This window comes from Cibotium barometz, chromosome 10 (assembly GCF_041138505.1).
Source record: "Cibotium barometz isolate CiBa-2024 chromosome 10, ASM4113850v1, whole genome shotgun sequence".
NCBI lineage: Eukaryota > Viridiplantae > Streptophyta > Polypodiopsida > Cyatheales > Cibotiaceae > Cibotium > Cibotium barometz.
The window spans coordinates 959,384-980,756 of NC_141055.1; positions in this window are offsets into that span (position 1 = coordinate 959,384).

The window sequence follows — 21,373 nt, forward strand, 5'->3', positions numbered from 1 at the left end:
TCACCTTCAATCCCCTTTTCTCTCTCTCACTATCATAAGCCATTCACATCCTCATCAATAACAAGGATGGTGGTAGAAGAAGGTGAGAAGCCAAAAGGCGTCAAGAAGGAAGACAACAAAAGAGCTTCATCAAAGAGGAGATTCTGTCATCATCAAACAAGTTTTTAAAGCTTGGAAGAAGAAGAAGAAGAAGACGATCCTCATCACATCAACAAGAAGAAGAAGAAAAAGAAGAGGAGAAAGAAGAAGAAAATGGAAGCAAAATTGGTAAATTTTTAGTTTTCTGTCAAATCTTTCCGTCATCAAAGATTTTGAAGGTGCATGGGAGCTACTTTGGATCTTTTGAAGTGTGCCGGGTATGTTCTCTTAATCAACAAGCAACTTCATCAGCAACTTCATCAATAATAGCATCAACCGCCGGCGAATCCCAAAAAAAAAGCAGCCCTGTTTTTTCCATCCGTCGTCCGTCCCAGAGTTTCCATGCGCGTCAGTCTGCAATGTCTATCCCTTGTGGTTTTTTCCATCTAGTACGGTGGCCACCTTGTACACTGGCTAAGCATGTGCTTTGGCAAGCCTAGCTTGTTATAACACAAGCTAAGGAACGTGACAACAGCGCAGTCATTGACAGCAACGATTAGCACATCATCACATAGCACTTGAACAACACAACAAAAACACAGGTGCATTTTTTTAGTAGAAAAAAAAAACACAACAATCCTTCGAGTATGGTGGTAAGCCAAGCTTGGCTGTGCTTAAACAGTTTGGTAAGCAACATCTGTAGCAGCGCATCATCGCAACACAATAGCGGGACAACGCGCATCCAAACACATAATGCAGCAACGTGCGTTTTTTTCACAGAAGAAAAAGAAAACATTTTTTCTAAAGGTTTAAAAACTTTTGTTTTTTTCTCATCAAGTGTTTTTTAAAAGAAAGAAAAAACCTCTCTTACTAAGGTTTTAAAAACCTTTCTATGACTCTTTTTAAGGTTTTCCTTAAACCTTTATCTCAAAGGTTTTTAACCTTTTTGTCTTAAAGTTTACTAAAGGGAGTTCACTCATCTTTGCCCATCAAAGTGCAAAGTATTTTTTTCCCTTGAACCTGCTCAAGCACACCATTTATCTTCAAAACTTGAATTCTTTTTTGCCTTGTAAATGGAGTTAGACACTGCTCTTGTTTTTTGCAAGTGGTAAGACCCCTCCTACCCTTATCAATCAAGTCGAAGGATATTGGAGCCTCGATTGAGAAGTCTGATGGGCGAGGGTTTCCATACTTGGAAATTTCAAGTAAGATATATGCTAATGTATCTTTTGCCAGGAAGATGGTTTCATGAAAGCGAAGGAGCAACAAGGGTGGTGCATGAAGCCATTATGGAAGAGATGGTACCAAAGTTGTTACTAAGGTTGAGGGAAATTAATGTAAATACTTCAAATGTTCTAGATAAGCAACTCTTCTAGTTGAGGAGTGAAGCATGTTTGCTATAATTGGGAGTGAACCACATTTCTCTATAACTCATCACTTTTATAAAAGCCTAATTTATAAAGGCTACCTACCTTGTCATCTATCCTATGGTTGAGAGGTGGTCATTTTGTTCTTGTATGTCCAATGCTCACCTTGCTCCATGTTTGGCATTGTCCCATGGTGGCATTGAGAGGGGATGTTGATATATATGATGTACAAGTGATAAAGGGTGAGAGAAAGAGGTCATGTAGGTATGAACACACCCCAAATAAAGTGGGCATATGGGTGGAAAAGGGATCTAGGGTTGGCCCAACCCTAGCCCTTGGTGAACCCTATATAAAGGGCAGGAGGCCTCACTTTTTATAACACAACTCAACCAACACATGAAGGTGAAGGTTAAGCCAACTTTGGAGAGGCTGAAATAGAAGGTAATATAGAAGCTTTCTATACATCTTGTGTTCTTGCTCTCTCTCATATATGTTGCCCTATCTTGCCATCAGCTATTGCTTCCGTTGTGCATACTTCCCATAATTTTGACACTTACAAATGCTAGAAAACATGCTCGAGATAGTGGATAAAGCAGGTACCTAGCTCATGTCATGGAGGCTTACGTCGATATTGTCTACCTTCTTACAATAACTAAAACACATGCTCTAGATGGTTAATAAAGCAGGTACCTAAATCATGTCATGGAGGGTTATGTTGACATTGTCTCACTCTAGGTTGAGTTTTGTGGCAATCTGACTTGCTACAAAAGTTCACAAGTTTTGTGTGGTAATTTGGATGTTGAACATCCAAAATGCTACAAAAGTTCACAAGTTTTGTGACAATTTGGATATTGAACGTGGCAATTTGGATGTTGAACATCCAAATTGCTACAAAAGTTCACAAGTTTTGTGGCAATTTGGATATTGAACGTGGCAATTGCTACAAAAGTTCACCTCTTTTCAAAAAGACATGGCCATGTTCCAAAAATACTAAGTGTTTTTTCCAATAATAGCAAGTGCTTTCTTTGCTCTCCATCACCGTGCCATCTTCTCCATCGCCATCTTGATTCAACATGAAAAGATTAATTGTTGTCTACTGCCATCGTCGCCTTCTACTCATCATCAACCTAATCGTTTTGTAGGCTATCATCATCGACCATCGTCGCTTTCTAGTGCTGCACGCTCATTGACCTGCAAGTTCTAGACAAGCAGGTCTAGATCTCCTGCACTCTATTGACATGCTTATCTCTATCAAAGCTTAAGCCCAAGCAATCCACCTCCCTTCACCACGTTTGGAACAGAGGCTCCTCCGTCCTCGAATTTCCAGTCGGGCGCCCATGGCTTCACCATGGCGGACCTCTTTGGTCTGAAAACGATCAACATGTCCTCCGGTGTCTCCTCCTCCTCCACCTTTTAACTCTCTCTTCAGATACTCAAAAACGTAAGAGAAAACCTTTCTCACCAGTTACAACTTGTTGCACCCAATCGCCTCCTCCTCCTCCGTACTACACAGAACCTTAAAGAAGGTCAAAAGATTTATGAAAAGTCTTGAATGCTGACTATATAGGAGAAGATGAAGGAGAAAAAGTTCTTCTTATAGTTGTTGCAAAGGATCACGTAATTGATTTTCTTATACACCAGGGAAACCTTCAGATTGGTCTCTTTACTACTTTGAGGAACTCAGCTAATCTACTTGTTGCTTTAGCACCTTTTCTCTACAAGCACAACCAATACAAGGTCCAGCAAAAGCTCAAGCTTTCACCCCCAAACAACAAGCAATTGTTGCCACACTATCTTATCAAAGTAATTAAGATATTGGAGCTTCATCTAGGGTTAGAAATCGTTCTAAAAAAGATCTCAAAGCTTGATCACCAACTCCAGAATCTTGCAACTCGGAGGATGAAGATGAAGACAATGTTTCTATCACACCTGGAGAGCAGAGTTGAGCTCAAGTATTATAGCATCACAACAAAATGCTATGAGGGAAAAAATAAAGCGAGAAAAATTTGTGGAGAATGGTAGGATTCTTAATCTTCACATTCAAAAGATTGAGCGGCCACCTATTGATACTCTTACAGGAAAAAGGTCAATGGAAATTAGAGAGCCACACACTGTCCATGTGGGGAATTCAAAGAAAAGATGAAGCTCGATCCACATGCTACTGTTGTTCCTTTTATTGTACTTGTCAATCTAGCACAGTGTCCTGATAGATAGTCTTTTGATATTTCAAAAATTGACAAGTACACTTATTATGTCATTGGGGACTCCCACTCTGTTGAAGCGAGAAAAGAGCTGCATATGAAAAACAAAAATAGCCCCTTCTTTGATCGAGCAGATTGTAAAGTATATGCGAGGCTTACTGTTGATGAAGCAAAGCTATTGGCATGGGATCACAATAACAACAATGATTATCAAGCCAAGATGTCTTTCATTGAATGAAGTTCTTTCACCACATGAGTACATGGACAACATTGAGAAGCATGGAAAATCGGACTCTATCCTTAGAAGAAAGTGCCTTCAAGTGGAGAAGAAGAAGCAATCATATGGGCTATGAAAGTATGAGCCACTTTTCCAACTAGCATTCCATACTGGTGAGATTTGAGATCCTCAAGAAAGAATCTTTACCATGTGGGAAAGCAAACAATTGAAAGGCCAAAAAACACTAAAGAAAATTGATGATTCAAGTGTTGTTTCAAAAGCACACAACAAAAAGAAAAGCTTCACTTAGAAGAGCTTCCAGAAGAAATGAAGTTGATTCCTTGGGGCGATCCCTTCAAGGTATCAAGGATGAGAACATAGTTCTTTCTGTCTTGATGTGGGTAATTAGGAAGGAGCTTACACTTGATGAGATGGGTGCTGAGCTCAATAAGTAAGTTATGTAGTTTTATTTGTGCATTCTTTTAACATAAGGTTTTTTTGTGTCTGTAAAGTTTTTATGAAAATCCAAGCGGTGAAGATAAATAAGTTGAACTGCAACTCATGGGAGGAAGTACGAGAACAATATCCACACTCAAGCTCACAAGCTTCCCTTCAAGAGTTCTACTTTGCTTTTAGAGATTGGGTATGTTTTATATTTTTTTAGATAATAGTAATTTATTCTATATTTCTTGAAATTTTCTAAGTCTGTAAAATTGCTTTGCTATGGTTAGTTATTTTTAATTTTTATCCACCAATATTTGATTACATTTATGTAGAAATGCAAATTGTGATGTGTTGGTGGATGCATCATTAATATTTACATATGCATGAAGGTGGATATTGAACATCCATTTTGGCACTATCTAGATGTTTAACATCCATTTTGGCACTATCTAGATGTTTAACATCCATTTTGTGTTAAAATGGATGTTTAGCATCCATTTTGGCTTTATCTAGATGTTCAACTTCCATTTTGTGTTAAAATGGATGTTCAACATCCAAATCGACACAAAATGGATATTCGACATCTATTTCATTTCATAATATATGTTGAACATCTAGTTTATTTTAAAATGGATGTATAACATCCTTTCTATTTCAAAATGGATGTTTTATATCCATCCACTGCAAAGGAATTAGTACGAGTAAAGTTTTTCTTTGTTGGTTTTCTTAATGCATGTTTTGGCTTGTGCTAGGTTCTTGTGTCTGATAAGTTCTAAATGTTATCTACATTAAAGTTGGCTATTATAGTTTGAAACATTTGTTATTTTCTTTCATGACAAAAACCCCCCTCAAGTAATACCAAACAAAAGAAGAGATCAAGCGCTATTGGTGAGGATAGTGATTGTCCTCAACAGTTCATTATACATTTGAATCATGCTAGACGTGAGAAAGAACACTTGCTGCTTAGAAATATTACTCCACCAATTGAAGAAGAGCTACAAGAGTTTTTTCATCATCTTGTTGAGCCTTCAAATGCTTATTTTTACAAGGTTGTTATTAGTGATGTCTCAAATATTGTTGATATTGTTCTTAGAAAAGAATACACCTTCATTGTGGCCGATATGCCTTATGGATTCAATATGAATGGCTCTACTAATGATGAGAAAGCCTTTACATATAAGCAATTCTCAAAAATGTTGAAGGATATAAAGCCTATTACAATAGCTTCTCTTTGGTCAATGGTTATTTTTTAAAGTACTACGTAAGCAACATTTGTTAATGCTAGTTTGGGGAGTGAGACTCATGCTCATGAGTCTCAAGTGTGGTATGTCTCATTGTTTTTTGTTTTCTTTATTTTTTTAACAAATTATTTTTTATTTCAATATGCAAAGCTTTACATTTTAAATATTTTACTACTTTTTACAGGGTCAAATCCAATATTGATCACCTGTTAGGATTTCTTTTAAGAGCTACTTTAAGATGATAATAGTTGGATATTATGACAAGATAAAGAGAAAACGTGTTAAGGCTCATGTTTGTGAAACAAATGTCTCTAATGTTTTTGTTTTTCCTACTGTCACTCGCAACCTTCGTCATGTAACAGAGTCCAAATTATTAGTAAATCCGTATTAAAAGCCTCAGCGATTAATCAGTCATTTGATTGATCTTTTCTCACTTCAAGATGATTTGGTTTTGGATCTCTTCTCTGGGACAGGTATATATTGGATCTCTAACTTTTTTGCTTTGAGTTCTCAAAGTACGTATTTTCATCTTAAAAATTTAAACTTTATTGTAGGGATAACTATTACTTGTGCATTACAATGCAAACGGAATTATGTGGCTGTAGAGCTTGATGAGGTTCAAGTATGCTTTATATACCCATGCAAATAAAGGTGTTAACATATTATGATTTTGATAGCTTTTAGTCATGCTAGGTTTCGTCATGCTAGGTTTCGCCTTAGCAAATTAGACACTTTGCATGTCAATTAGACTTTACTTAATATTTTTTTTAGTAATCTTTTTAACATTAATTTCTTTTTTTGTGAATTTTATTGGTTCTATGATTCTTTCACACGTGGTGTACCCTTGGGAATTATTTTGGGGCTTTCACACATTATTGGGCTTGTTTGTGGACCATTAGGGTTTGTTTGCATGTGTTCCCATTTGTGAGTTGTTGGGCTCGCTTTTGAGCATTATTTGAGTGTGATCATGCGCTTAGGCTTCTTTTACACGTGCGTACACTTTTTGGGAGTTGTTTGCGTGTGTTGGTGTGCATCAGTGTGTTTTGGGCTTATTTTGCACACTTTTGGGTTTCGTAGAGATCATTCACACACTTAGTGCTTTGTGAGCATGTTTACATATTTTTGTGTGTTTTGTGGAGTGTTCACACGTTTGGGGGTACCTTGTGGAGAGTGTTCATGCATAGTTATGGGTTATTCCTGGTACTACTATCCTTCACTCAATCGACACTCTACACCCATCATTGTCATCAATGTCACTATGTTACCATCTCAGATTCTGATCTTAGGAGTGCCACTCATGCATTGACTTTATAGCTGTTCCATCAATATTTTGAGTTGTCATTTTGTGTCATGGCTCACATATCTTTCGCCAATTTCACACATACATTTGGTACTTCGAGGCTTAGACCTCTATACCCTCATTTTGCTGCAGACTGATACTATGATGAGGTAACATACTCATGTCACAGTTGGATGTTTGAGCTTGAGGGTTTGTTTCCCAGTCATATGAGACATTATTTTGATGAGGAGGATATATGGTCGAGATGGTCTGCATATGGCGACTTCATCGACTCGTTGCTTGGCTACCTCAACACAGATGGTTTGGCTTGGTTTGTAGGGGACAAATCTTCTTTTGGTGACTTGTACGAGTGTTACACTCTTGAACCACCATGATTATGGTCGTGATTGTGTATATTATATTGACATGGATCTAGACGATGATGATGTTTCTGATACTTATACACATGATGATGTATCACACACACACACATGATGATATTGATGATGTATCTAATACTCAATACACATGATGATGTATCGCACACACACATATGATGACATTGATGTATCACACACATGTGCACATGATGATACATATGATAATAGTGATATACGTGCACATGATGATGATAGGGACACATATGCAAATGATGTTGATGTATGTGATAGTGTTGTGTGTGAGCTAGATCATGTGGACATGATCTCGAGGGCAAGGATGGCATCAAGCATTATGAGTGTGGGCATGATCTCGAGGGCAAGGATGGCATCGAGCATTACGAGTGTAGGCATAATCTCAAGGGCAGGGATGGCATTGAGCATTACGAGTGTAGGCATAATCTCAAGGGCAGGGATGGCATCGAGCATTACAAGTGTGCATACACCTAGGCCTACCTACCTTCCTAGGGATCATAGCTTGGCATTAGATGATCTCGTGGGTTGGCATTCGATTATTGATGCATCCATTAGTACACATGAGGTCAGTGACACTTCGCACGTGGAATCACAAGATACACATGAAAGTAGGCTTGCGTTTCTTGTGCTAGATCTATCAAGCTATTCTTCTAGCGATTTTGCATGTGGAGATGTTCATGATATCACTACTTGTAGTTCTAATAGTTTACCTTACAGCATTTATGTGGATATAGTACATATATTTGAGTAGTTAAGTATTGAGCGTACGAGGGTAGTGTTGATTTTACTTAGGTGAGATCTCATAGGAGACACATGATTATTCATGTGGATCTAGAGAGTTTCATATTTGACTTGTCTATCCCTATTATTGATGGAGATAGACCCTACCTATGAGGACTACTTCAGTGACCTTGGAGTTTCTAGGGGTAGTGATTGTATGGATGATGATTCCACTTATCTTTCATGTGCAAGCATGTTGTCAGTCCTCAGTGAGACGATGACGTTTATGATGATCCTATTGATTCCACTTATCTTTTATGTGTAGACACATTGTCAGTCTTCAGTGAGATAATGATGTTTATGATGATCCTGTTGATCATATTCTTACTTTGGAGGATCATGTATATATAGAGGGATTTGCACATGTGGATGTGATGCATAGTTCAGATCATGCACATGAACATATGGATATAGTGGATCGTGCCTTGGATGTTTCAAGTTATGTTATGTCGGGTGAATGTCGTTGATTCCCATCTGACTTTGCATGATGTGTTGACTACTTATTACAAGCTATGTGCATTTGGTTCTTGTGATTGTGTCAACACAACCCTATGTTTTGCAGAGCTATGACATTTACCTTTGGGTGCATCATTTACCATTTGCAGTGTATGATTTTTAGATCCAACTATGGCACATCCTAGTCTTGGCTTACACACGACGGTTCTTTTGTGCCAAGATAGTTTGGCATTCTGGCCACAAGTTTTGAGATTATTAGGCTAGCATCATCATCGACATTGGTCTTTTCCATATTTACCATTTGATCTAGGTGGTTTGAGGGCCATTCTTTTGGAGTTTGGATGGTTCGGATTTTCCTTTGATCTAGGGAGTTGCATGATTAGCTTCATCATCATCAATGGGAGTTTTGCCCAAGCTTTTATGGTGATTCATGGTAGTCTTTCTATGTCTAGGTGCTACTCCCTATGATGAGTGGGACATGTGTGTACTTCCATGCCAATGAGCGGGATGTGTGTTCTCCATGCTAATGAGTGCAATCCCCTAGGTCCATTCATGGCATTGGTATTAGAGCCATGGATTCCTTCATTGCATCTCTAGCTAAGAGGATCGAGAATGGAAGGTTAAAGGGGGCATAAGGAATCTCAAAGAACCAATTACACATAAGGCCAATATAAATTAATAGCATTTTACGTCATACTATTTGATAAAGAGTGGTCTCCAATAACGTTCACTCTCAATGTCTCTTAAGCTGAGACTCTTAACCATTAATGGGCTTTTAAAATAGCCTAAATTCATTTGAAATTTGAAACTGTTTAAGCACTATATCAAGCCATCAATAAATGATGATGGATCTATAAACTCTGAATTTAGAAGAAGCTGGGTTGGGCCACTAGCACAAGGTCGCAACAATGTTGTATTTAATGATGGCTCTAGAAAATATGGATTTAGAAGAAGCTTTGTTAGGGCCACTAGCACGAGGTCCCAATAATGTCTTATTCAATGATGGTGTCCTACACTTGAATTCTATCCATGCATAACCATAAAGAGGCTTGTATCAGCCCTTATTTCCAATGATGATGGGGGCTAGACCCAACCTCCAAATTTCAACAAGCTCTTAAAAGAGCCACCATCTATTCACACACTCATGGTTCTTCCAATTGCATTCATTACTAGACCACAAATACCTTTGTCCCATAATGCAACATGATTTTACCCCCCACCACAACTTATACCATGTCTTCCCCTCCAAGTTACACCAAAGATATATTTCAAATAGTGAAATCAAATCACATAAAGCCGACACATGTTGCCAAGTTGATGAACAAATTTGGTGGACCAAGAGATCCAATTCAATATTTAGAATTGCTTAATCAATTTTGTGAAACTTTTGGAAATATTGATGACCCTACAAAAGGTTAGGGCCTTTGCATTAAACCTTTAGGGCAAGGAGTTTTAATGGTTTAGATCCTTAAAGAGTGTGGAGAAGGTAGATTATAATGCATTAAAAGACCCTTAACCATTGACAAGTGGTGCTAACTGGAGTGCTACTAGTTTGCAGATAGTTGTACAAAATCAAGAAAAGGATAGGGGATTTCATGGCTCATATGAAATGTCTTGATTAAGATGTAAGGAAAAACTCAGTCTAAGAAAATGCTATCACAATTCCTTCTAGGATTGACAAACAAGGAATTGCACAATTTCTTTCTAGATGCATCCCATGTTAGTTGATTAATGTTTTGATTTGGTAGTCAACTTAGATGATAATATATTGGAGATAACCCAACTTCAACCATCTCGTAGGGATCCATTGAAGGTGTCCCAAGGGCTAAGCATGCCTTAACCTAATCCAAACAAGAAAGAGGGAACACCAGCTCAAGAAATAAGCACTAGGTTACTTGACCTAATGGAGGCAAATAAAGAATTACAATAACCTTTACATTATCACACACAAGATAATGTAAGCTTGAGTGCAAACATCTAGAACCAAGCCCTTTCACTTATGGTAAGTTTCCCAATGACCCTTGTTGTAATAAGGCTAAACATAATCACGTAGCTTTGAGTGCAAGCATCTAGAACCAAGTCCTTTCACTTATGGTAAGTTTCCCACAATGACCCTTGTTGCAATAAGGCTAAACACACTCATGTAGCAACATATATACCTTCAAAGCACTATGCTCATACATTTAAGCTAATGTTTGTAAAAAATTTAACTGAAGTAACCTTAGAAAAAGACTTTGAAGAAAGTAAACTAATCAAATAACACCTAAGAGTTGAGCAAATTATAACATTAAAGTAGTAAGCTCAAATGTTTATTATCTTATTCTTGTAAATTATTAAGCAAACTTAAAGAAAGAGATTTTGGCTAGTTACTAGAGCCACCAGAAACTCTAGTTAAGCCCTAAGAGCACAAATAAGCATCCAAGGCACTTATAAAGCTTAGAATCAAATAAAACACAAAGTCTACACAATTAGCTAACCATTACGTATTTAGGCCAATAATAATGAGGTTTATATTACAAGTTATAATTCTATATAGGTTGGAGACTCACAAATAGAAACTAAATAGTAAACTAAATAGGGAATATCTCTAAGTTTGGAGGCTTCTAATTTTATATATATATATATATATATATATATATATATATATATATATATATATATATATATATATATATATACTATTTACCTAATAAATAGCTACTAATTAGGGCATATCTCTAAGTTTGGAGGGTTTTATTTTTTATATACATATACAAAATAATTGCCTAAATTATATACAAGTTAACGGAGGGGAGGAAGTGAGTAACAAGCTTGTTAAGACATCTTGTAGACCCTAGGGAGCATTATTAAAATTGTAAGTGTGGTAAGTCTTGCTTAGGGTTTATGGCCATTCACTCTTGGCTCATACAACTTGCATGCATGTCTATAAGCATAATGTAAAAGATTAAATCAACTTACGTAAGAAAATGTAATTAACTCAAATATAAGAGTAAGTTTAAATCAACTTGCATACTGCAAAATCGTTAATTAACTTGCATAAGAACAACGTAATCAACTAAAATACAAGAGTAAGTTTAATAATATGCTTGGTCATGTATTATTATGTCAATTTGAGTCTTAACATCCTTGTGCCATTTTAAGGTGTGTAAGGAACAAATTAACGTCAACTATAACCTAGGTATTTTTACTAAAATTGCAACGATAAATTGTTATTGCATAGCAAAAAAAAAACAAAGGTTGCTATAAATCGAAGGACATAAATACATGAAACTATTATTTGAATGTATAACACCCAATCAATTATTTGGGTATCTTACTTTTGATTTGGGTATAGCATAACATGCAAGGGTAGTGAAAGATACTTTTAAAAAACATTCTTAAACATTGAGTGGCCATTTGAGGTATGAACCATCCCATTAGAGAAGTAAAATCTATTCTTGATTAAGCAACACGTGACAAATTAGGGAAAATGCACTAAGAATTTGATCCATGGTTGAACCTGCTAAGTGGAGATAGGACCTTGATGACAAGATTTGAGTGATTGTAATAGCTATAGTTGGACCATGTATATATACAATGGAACCTCGGGGGCTAGGTGTAACATGCCCATCTTCAATAATAATATATATGCATTTAATAGATGAACTTATGGTCCCTTTTATAATGTAAAAATCATCAATTTTAATAATTTATCTATTTACACTTAGAATCTTAAAATTATGAGTCCAAATTCGAAATCTATGTGTGATTTTACCCTAATATAGGATTTTACAGCACTCAAAACGAACACCGGAATAAGCCTCTACGTAAATTTTTAATTATTTTTAGTTAACGTACGTTAACTTTACCTTAATAAATGCATGTTCATGTCAGGACTATGGTCCTACGGAAGTCGAACCCTAGCATAAGTTAATAGCTTTCGGAGTCTCGAGAGTATTATTAGTGCTAGCGGGGTTCAAGGGTTAATGGGCGTTAGGGTTTGGTCGATGTGTGTACACATCTAAGTTAGCACGGCTCTTAAGTAAGATGGGCGGCCGGGCTAGGAGGTGTGGACACAGGCCAGGGTTTTGGTATAAAACCCAATGAGAAACCCTAACTCGTCATTATATGGTTGGGAGGCGTTACACTGGGATCAGAGCCAGCGGCGGCCGACGTGACTTGTACGAGAAAGAGCTCAACGCCGCAGCAAAAGAAACGAGCGCAGCCGCTGCCCGTATGGTGACCTACACGAGCGCAGCCGAAACCTACCGTGCCTGCGTGAACAGTCCACAGCGAGCGCCGCCGCCGCCTATCCGTCGTCCGTACGGCACCACAGCAGACGCCTAAGGCGGCGACCAAGGCAGACCGGTAGTCCTCGAAGGCGATCGGTGAGCGATCGTTGGCACGCCGTTGGCGAGCGCGCGAGAATTCTCCCTTACTTGAGTGGCACAAGGGGGAGGCTTCACCATCCAAGGAGTGGGGTTTTGAACCCACCACCTCAAGCTCTAAGGCAAGTGTGCTAGCCACTTCACCTTTTCACTTGTGTTGTTCTTCTCTTCAAAAGAGCTCTACTTATTCTTTCAAGGGAGGACACAAACTACCAAGGAAAGTGACACAAACTACAAGGAAAGTGACCTTTTCACCTTCAACTTTCCTTCTTTCAATTTGTGAGAGGAGTTTTCTATGCTCCAAGTTTGGAAGTTTTTGGTGGACGGATCTTCAACGACATGCTACATGCAACACACTTTTTTGCATGCATGTGTTGATTGACGACTCGAGTGGTGATTTCTTCTCGATTTTCGTGCATGCAAGAGGAATTCTTCTACGACGCTTCAACTGGAGTTCGCTTTTGAAGGTAATCTGTTCTTTATTTGTAAGCACGTGCATACCATGGCCTCAGCGAAACCGTCTCATGTTCACTTCGATTTTGAGAATGATATGCATGATGTTAGTGAGGCACACCCTTTGGGTGGTGGTGTGGGTGATTCGCGACAGGCCGTTGCGCCTGATCGGGACGACAACATGACCGATGCCGAAGGGGGTGCGAGTCCAATAGATGATTATGGTTTGGTAGACACGGTAGAGTTTGGGCGTCTCACTTCAAGGGTAGTTGCACTTGAGCGCACTATAACAAATGTCAATACCAATCTCACAAACATGAGCACGCTTTTTACTGAATTTATGGCACGTTTTGCAAGTGGATCGGCGGCAAGTGGAGGGCCTATTCCGATAGTTATGCCTCCTCTTGTTCCAAATCCTACAGTAGAATCTATTGCACCATCTGCAACGCAGGAAGGGGCTATGTTGAAAAACGTGAAGCCGCCTGTGTTTAAGGGAGAGGAGGGATCGTAACAAGGATGCGGTCCATAGATTTTTACACAAGTGGACGGACTTGCATCGCTTACGCCGCACTCCCGCTGCTGTTATGGTCACTGAGACGAGTCTCACACTTGAAGGTAAAGCCTACAAGTGGTGGATGAGTCTACCTATTGAAACTCGCCCTAAGACTTGGGAGGAGTTTGCGGCAGCTTTTAAAAAGGAGTTCTTACCGCAAAACGAGAAAGATCGGAGTTGGACAGCCTGGGACAAGTGCAAGATGGAAGGTCTTACACTTAATCAGTATGTGTCCAAATACCGTGAAGTCATTCTCAAGCTAGACGGTTTGGACGACTTTCAAAAGGTTGGTGGGTTTGTTAGAGGCCTTGATAAAGAATGTCAGGCAAAGGTTAAAACCCAGTATCCTAAAACTTTGGAAGCGGCTATCCAAAGTGCCCTTATCTTTGATAACACCATGGATAAGAAGGGCATGGATAGACCGGCCAAATTCAATGGCTCGCAATTTAATGCTAATAAGCGTAAACTTGCCAGCAATTCTACTGAAAACACAAAGAAGTCTAAAGGGTCAAGTGGTCCGTTGTCTCCACAAGACTATGAACGGGCCAAGAAGGAGAAACTATGTTATCATTGCTTAGGTAGTGATCATGAGAAGAAAAATTGTCCACAGTTGCCTCGCAAGAATAAGGATAAGGTCAAGGAGAAGGCTGTACACATGGTGCAAATGCTTTCCTTGGATGCTGATCCTAAGTATTCTGCGGTAGAGGTTTCGCACACTGCCGAGTTGCATGAGTGTAATCTCACTGCATCTATGTGGCAAGAGATAGTTGGACCACACGATTTGGTCCGTATGCATGGCTCCATTTATGGTCATCGAGTACGTATTCTCATTGATGATGGTGCCACGCACAATTTCTTGAACTATGCATTAGTTAAGAAATTAAAGTTGCCGGAGACAAAGAGTTCTCATCGTTATGTGGTGTCCACCATTCAAGGGGATGATCACGATGTGTGGGATACTCTAGTACGGCAAGTGCATGTGTTTGTGCAAGAACACACTATGGTTCTTGACTTCCAAGTGATGAATATGTCTCGTGCGGATGTCATCTTAGGACGGGAGTGGTTGTATGGGTTAGGGTCATCACTCAAAAGGAGTTATGAACATAATACGTTTACGTTTGAGGCCAATGGTAAGCATGTTTTGCTTATTGGGGAACGTGATGTACCCCCAACACCACTCATATGTAATGCCGAACTCTCTTTTTTGGAGCATAGTAATCAAATAGAAGAAGTCTATTTTTGTTATTGTGTGTCTCAAACTAGTGGGTTTGATGTGCATGATGTTTCTTCTTCAAATGAATCTTCCTCAGCGATGCCTTCTTTCTCTTTACCTTCTTCTAAAATCTCTTTAAATAATCTTAAGCAACCAGTTAATGCTTTGTTTTTGCAACAACTGTTACAAGAATTTAAAGATATTTTTCCTAATGATTTACCAGAGGGTTTGCCACCCAAACGAGCTTTGCCTCATCGCATTGATGTCGTTCCAGGCACCAAACCAATTAGTAAGCCGTCGTACAGGCTTAGTGCGACTGAAGCAGCTGAGGTGGAACGTCAGCTTGCTGATTACTTTAGTAAGGGCTTCATTCGCCATAGTGCTTCACCATGGGCAGCGCCCATTCTTTTGGTGAAGAAAAAGGATGGATCCATGCGCATGTGTGTGGATTATCGCTCCTTGAATGCGGTAACCATTAAGAACAAATACCCGCTACCTAAGATAGATGAGTTGTTTGATCAACTCAAAGGTGCGAAGTATTTTTCTAAAATTGATTTACGTTCAGGATATCATCAAGTGCGTATTAACGCTGATGATATAACCAAGACTGCGTTCCGGACTCGCTTTGGACACTATGAGTTTTTGGTTATGCCGTTTGGGCTTACTAATGCCCCGGCAACGTTTATGACGCTTATGGATAGCGTACTAAGGCCGTACTTAGGCAAATTTGTCATTGTCTTTCTTGATGACATTTTGGTCTATAGTTCGACTTTAGAAGAGCATTTGGAACACTTATGAAAAGTTTTTCAGTTACTACGCGAGAATGAACTTTACGCGAAAGAAAGTAAGTGCGAATTTCTCAAGGATAGCATACAATACCTAGGTCATGTAATTTCTGCAGACGGAATTGCTATGGATGCTAGTAAGGTTGATGCTATTATGCGATGGCCAACACCTCGAAGTAAGGAATAACTTCAAATCTTCTTGGGAATGGCAGGATTTTATCGCAAATATGTGAAAGGTTATGCAAAGATTGCCGCTCCCATGACTGATCAATTGAAAGGTGCGGCAATTACCTTTCAATGGCGTGAGGAGCAACAACGTAGCTTTGATAAGCTTAAAGTTGCTTTGGCTACAGCTCCCATCTTGGCAATTGTGGATCCTCAAAAACCATTTGTGATTGAAACGGATGCCAGTGCTAAGGCAGTGGGTGCGGTTCTCATTCAAGATGGTCATCATGTTGCCTATGAGAGCAAGAAGCTCAATCATGCTCAACAAAACTACTCAGCTTATGAGCGTGAGCTCTTTGCCATCATATATGCCTTACGAAAATGGCGACATTACTTATATGGTGCGCAATTCGAGCTTGTTTTTTATCACGGAAGCATAAAGTGGTTTATGAACCAAACAGATTTGTAGGGTCGAAAGGCCAGATGGGCTGAGATCCTTCAGGAGTATGATTGCAAGCTACGCTATCGCAAAGGACATTACAATATTGTAGCTGATGCTTTGAGTCGTATGCCGGAGATTAATTCGCTGCTATTCACAGAGTTGAAAAGCAAATTGTTAGAATCTTTACGAGGCAAATGCAAGCAGGATTCAACATACTCAAAGGTGTGGAATCATGTTCAAATGAGGGGTCCCTCTCACTCAAACGGTAGTGTTCCCAGTTCTTCCACACATGGTTCTTCTTTATCACAAGATGAACTACAGCGATGGAAAAACTTTTCCATCGATGATGGATACTTACTCCACAAGGGGAGAGTTTGTGTTCCATTGGACTTAGACACTAGGTGCCAAATTCTTTTTGAGTGTCATGATAGTCCCAGTGCAGGTCATGCGGGCATTCGCAAAACGTATGCTCTCGTAAGAAAGCATTTCTATTGGCCTGGACTTCACAAGGATGTTACTGACTATGTTCTGCAGTGTCAGAAGTGTCAAGTGAACAAAGCAGAACGTCTTAAAGCTGGCGGGTTACTGTATCCATTAGAGATTCCCGACGGAAAGTGGGAAAGTATCTCTATGGATTTTATAACGGGCTTGCCCACAACGAATCGTGGACATGATGCCATTTGGGTAATCGTGGATCGATTAACCAAGCTTTGTCGGTTTGTGCCTACTAAGAAAACAGTTACAACTCCAGAATTGGGACGCCTTTTCGTGGAGAATGTTTACCGACTTTATGGCTTACCGTCCAATATTGTCAGTGATCGCGATCGCAAGTTTAACAGCCATTTTTGGCGAGCAGTATTCAGTAAGCTGGGTACTATGTTGAATCTTAGTAGAGCTGATCATCCGCAGACAGATGGTCAGACTGAACGGGTTAATCAAGTGCTGGAAGATATGCTTAGGGCATATGTCAGCAAAAAACAATCGGATTGGGAGTCTTATTTGCCTATTCTTGAGTTTGCTTACAATAGTGCAAAGCATGTCTCGACAGGCTTTAGCCCTTTCATGTTGATGTATGGTTTTCAACCACGTTCACCAGTGTCAGTGGGACTAGCGAATGAGAAAATCAGTCAGGTTAAGGATTTTATCCAAGACCATATGGATATGTTGCGCCTTGCACGATTAAATGTTCGTCAAGCGCAAGATCGTTACAAGAAGTTTGCGGACCAGAAACGTAGGCCACTTCACTTTCAAGAAGGTGATTGGGTGTTTCTGAAGGTACCAGAAAACTCCACCAGTTTAAAAACAGGTCCCGTACCAAAATTATCGCCCCGATTTTGTGGACCGTTTAAGATACTCAAGAAGGTGGGCCCAGTAGCCTATAAACTTGAGTTACCAGCACATTCCAAGGTTCATCCCATCTTTCACGTAAGCCGTTTGAGGAAACGCCTTATGGGTCATGAAAGGCCGGTGGATGATTCTTTCTTGGTAGAATATGTGGAACCCCCAATACTGCCTCATGAACCAGAAAGAGTATTGGATTACCACATGTTACGTACTCGCCACCAAGTTCGGAAACAAGCTCTTATCAAGTGGAAGGACCGTCCAGAGGAAGGCTCCACTTGGGAAAACATTAGTGTGATGAGGAAACGTTTCCCCAGTTTTGTTTTCGAGGACGAAAACTCTTTTCGAAGGGGGGAGTAATGTCAGGACTATGGTCCTACGGAAGTCGAACCCTAGCATAAGTTAATAGCTTTCGGAGTCTCGAGAGTATTATTAGTGCTAGCGGGGTTCAGGGGTTAATGGGCGTTAGGGTTTGGTCGATGTGTGTACACATCTAAGTTAGCATGGCTCTTAAGTAAGATGGGCGGCCGGGCTAGGAGGTGTGGACACAGGCCAAGGTTTTGGTATAAAACCCAACGAGAAACCCTAACTCGTCATTATATGGTTGGGAGGTGAACCGACTTCCACCCTCTCTTCTTCTCCACGCCTAGGCTATGGCGGCTTGAGGAAGACGCAGCCGTAGCGGAGGCGTTACAGTTCATCACCCCTATGACCAAGGATACACCCTAGACAATTTCACCGAAAAAAAATTCAATGCCATTGGGCACACCGGTACACATATCGAGGCCGGCATCCCAAACATGGGATCTTGCTCCAAAAAGCTGTCATACACATACCCAGGTGCCCATACAATAGCCGCATAAGGACCAAAGGCAGACCACCCTAGTGTGTGGTCCCCACTGACCACCATGTGCACACCCATGCGATCACTGACCTAGAAGCTACATGCGTACCTCACCTTTGGCCCGCGTACAGGCACCATCCCTTTCCCCAAACTCATGAAGCCACAAATCGGTGTACTTTCACTGTACACATCATCCTTTGTACCCCACGCTTTGCTCTCTCTTTCCCTGCACTCGTACCCGTACCAGCCCCCAAATTTCTAAGTCATACAAGTTAGGACTTCTATGATCATTGAACTTTGGGACTTCTATGATCATAGCAATGAAAACTTCAATAGTCATATAGATGTGACTTCTATGATCATAGACATTAGAACTTCTTGACTTTTAGAAATTATAACCTTAACTCGCATGTGGCACGTTGGAACAATAGACAAAAATTGTGTATAACACAATGGTCATTAAATTTATTTCTATTATCAATTGATCATAAAAGTTTATTTCTACGATCATAGAATCAAATAGTAGTTGATTTCCAAGATCCTATAAGTCAAAATCTATAGTTGTCAAAGTCCATTCATATAAGTCAAAACCTACAGTTGTGTCAAAATCCTTCTTCAGAGCAAATTTTGAGTTTTCGGGTGAAATTTTAATGGGTTTCTTTTATTATTTTCACAATTTCTAAACTAACTCCTCCTCTAAACCGACTTTGTTATATGTTATACCCCTATAGCTCTACTAATTTAAGGAAAGCAAGAAAGAAATTCAACGGTCCTAAGGAACTACATAAATTATTATCCCAAGGTAGCTTTTATGTCATGATGGCAAGTACTCTGCTAGAATAAATCATCCTTGGAAGATGGTGAATTGCCAAGTATAACTACAACATTGGCTGGACATCAAGGACCGCGATTCTCAATGTGGAACAAAGAACCGTGAGTGTACTTCTTACTAAAGAAAAACCAGGACAAGTCTCCATAGAGATCCAAAAGTTGTTACAAACATTGAGCCAATAAGTTCTATCATTCACAAACTCCAAGCCTCATCACTCCAACCCTTCACAAATCTCTCAAGCTCCAAAGCTTTAAAGACAAATGCCAAACCCAAGCAAGAGGTGCCCTAGCACATAAGGAACCATGGGGGAGACTCAAGAACCGTCATGCACAATCCAACCCCTAGAACCTCTCCTCCACAAAGAACCTCAAAGCTTCAAACACAACTAATGTGGATACCAAAGGCTACAAGAACCCCTATAGTAGCTGTACCAATCCCATCTCCTAAGAACAACCAAACTTTAACAGAAACATGTATGGATTCACAAGGCTAATATGCCAAGTCTACAATGGACTCCAAAGGACTAATTGGTGTGGATTCTCAAATAGGAAAGAAGAAGAAGCTCAAGAAATCTCTAACCCCATGACACGGCTAAAAGCTGTTGTGCCCATGATGTGTTGTGTCTTTTGAATGCCTCCCTTGCCACGTGGCACATGTGACAATCATGGCATGGAGGGGATGGATAACCACAGAAAGGATACTATCGAGGACAAAGCCATATTTGGGTATCAAAAATGAAGCAAGCCAAAAGGTGCACCCAATAGGTAAGGAGAAAAAAAAAGGTTTCAAAAATCATAATCATGCTTAAAGAATATCCATCAACATGCCACACCAAAGCAGATATGGATACCTAAAAATATTGACAAAGGTAAAGCCAAGATGCAAAAATCTTGGACCAAAAAGGAAAAGGAATAGCTCCGGAAGTAAATCCAAGAACTTCCATTGACCTCGGGTCTCTCTAGGAGCAATCATTAGAGAAAATCCCAAAAGTTCCTACCCCCATGCCTACCTAAGAAGGAAAAAAGCCAGCCCCGGTAAGGAAACCCTATCTTAGGATAGCTCAAGACCTCTCGAGTCCTCATTTCTTACATGGGTAAAAGCCTTATTCGTAAAGAGATTGATGTCATCTGCATCCCAAATCAAAGTCCAAAGAAGTCGTTTGCACTTAATAGCAACATAATCAGGTGTGTAACCCACTCAAAGGTTAAGTCACCGAAGGCCAAAACATGCTAAAGGCATGAGATTCAAGAGTCGGATGGTGAAAGGCCAAAACAAGGCCAAACGTAAATCCTAAGCACCGTACATCTTCTAATCACTGCACTTTCAAGGTCTAGTCACTTGTGTTGGAGAGGCAACCATAAAGGTCAAGTTAAGTCACCTATGCGCGATGTGATTAGGCATAAGAGTCAAGTCCAAGTCAAGTAAAAGGAATGGCAAAGTGGTCCTCCTCACAACCATGCACTATTCACAAAAGGATAAGCCCCGAGTCCAAAAGCAACTCAAGTATGTCTTTGGATACAGGGACCCTAGCGAGTTGCTAAGGGGGAAATCTCGAAGTGTCTTGGCCTAATATCCCTTTTTGCACCACATGATCTTTGATTGCTTAATCTCATGAAACATTTTAGAGTGATAATTTATTTAACAATTACATTAGGTACACTTTATTGTTTTAATATTTGCACGTGCATGATGACACATCACACATGCATAAAACACTTAGGATAGAGGCCTTATCATCGAAAGCCCATGGATCCCCATTGAGTGTCTTGCACAACATGATTTGTATTAAGCATAAATAGGGCACCAACATTACAAGGTGTAGCATTAGGCACAAGAAGTTGTTGTGAGGACGAGTTTTGAAAAAGCACTTAAAAAATCCATACACAATTTCTTGGATTGTGG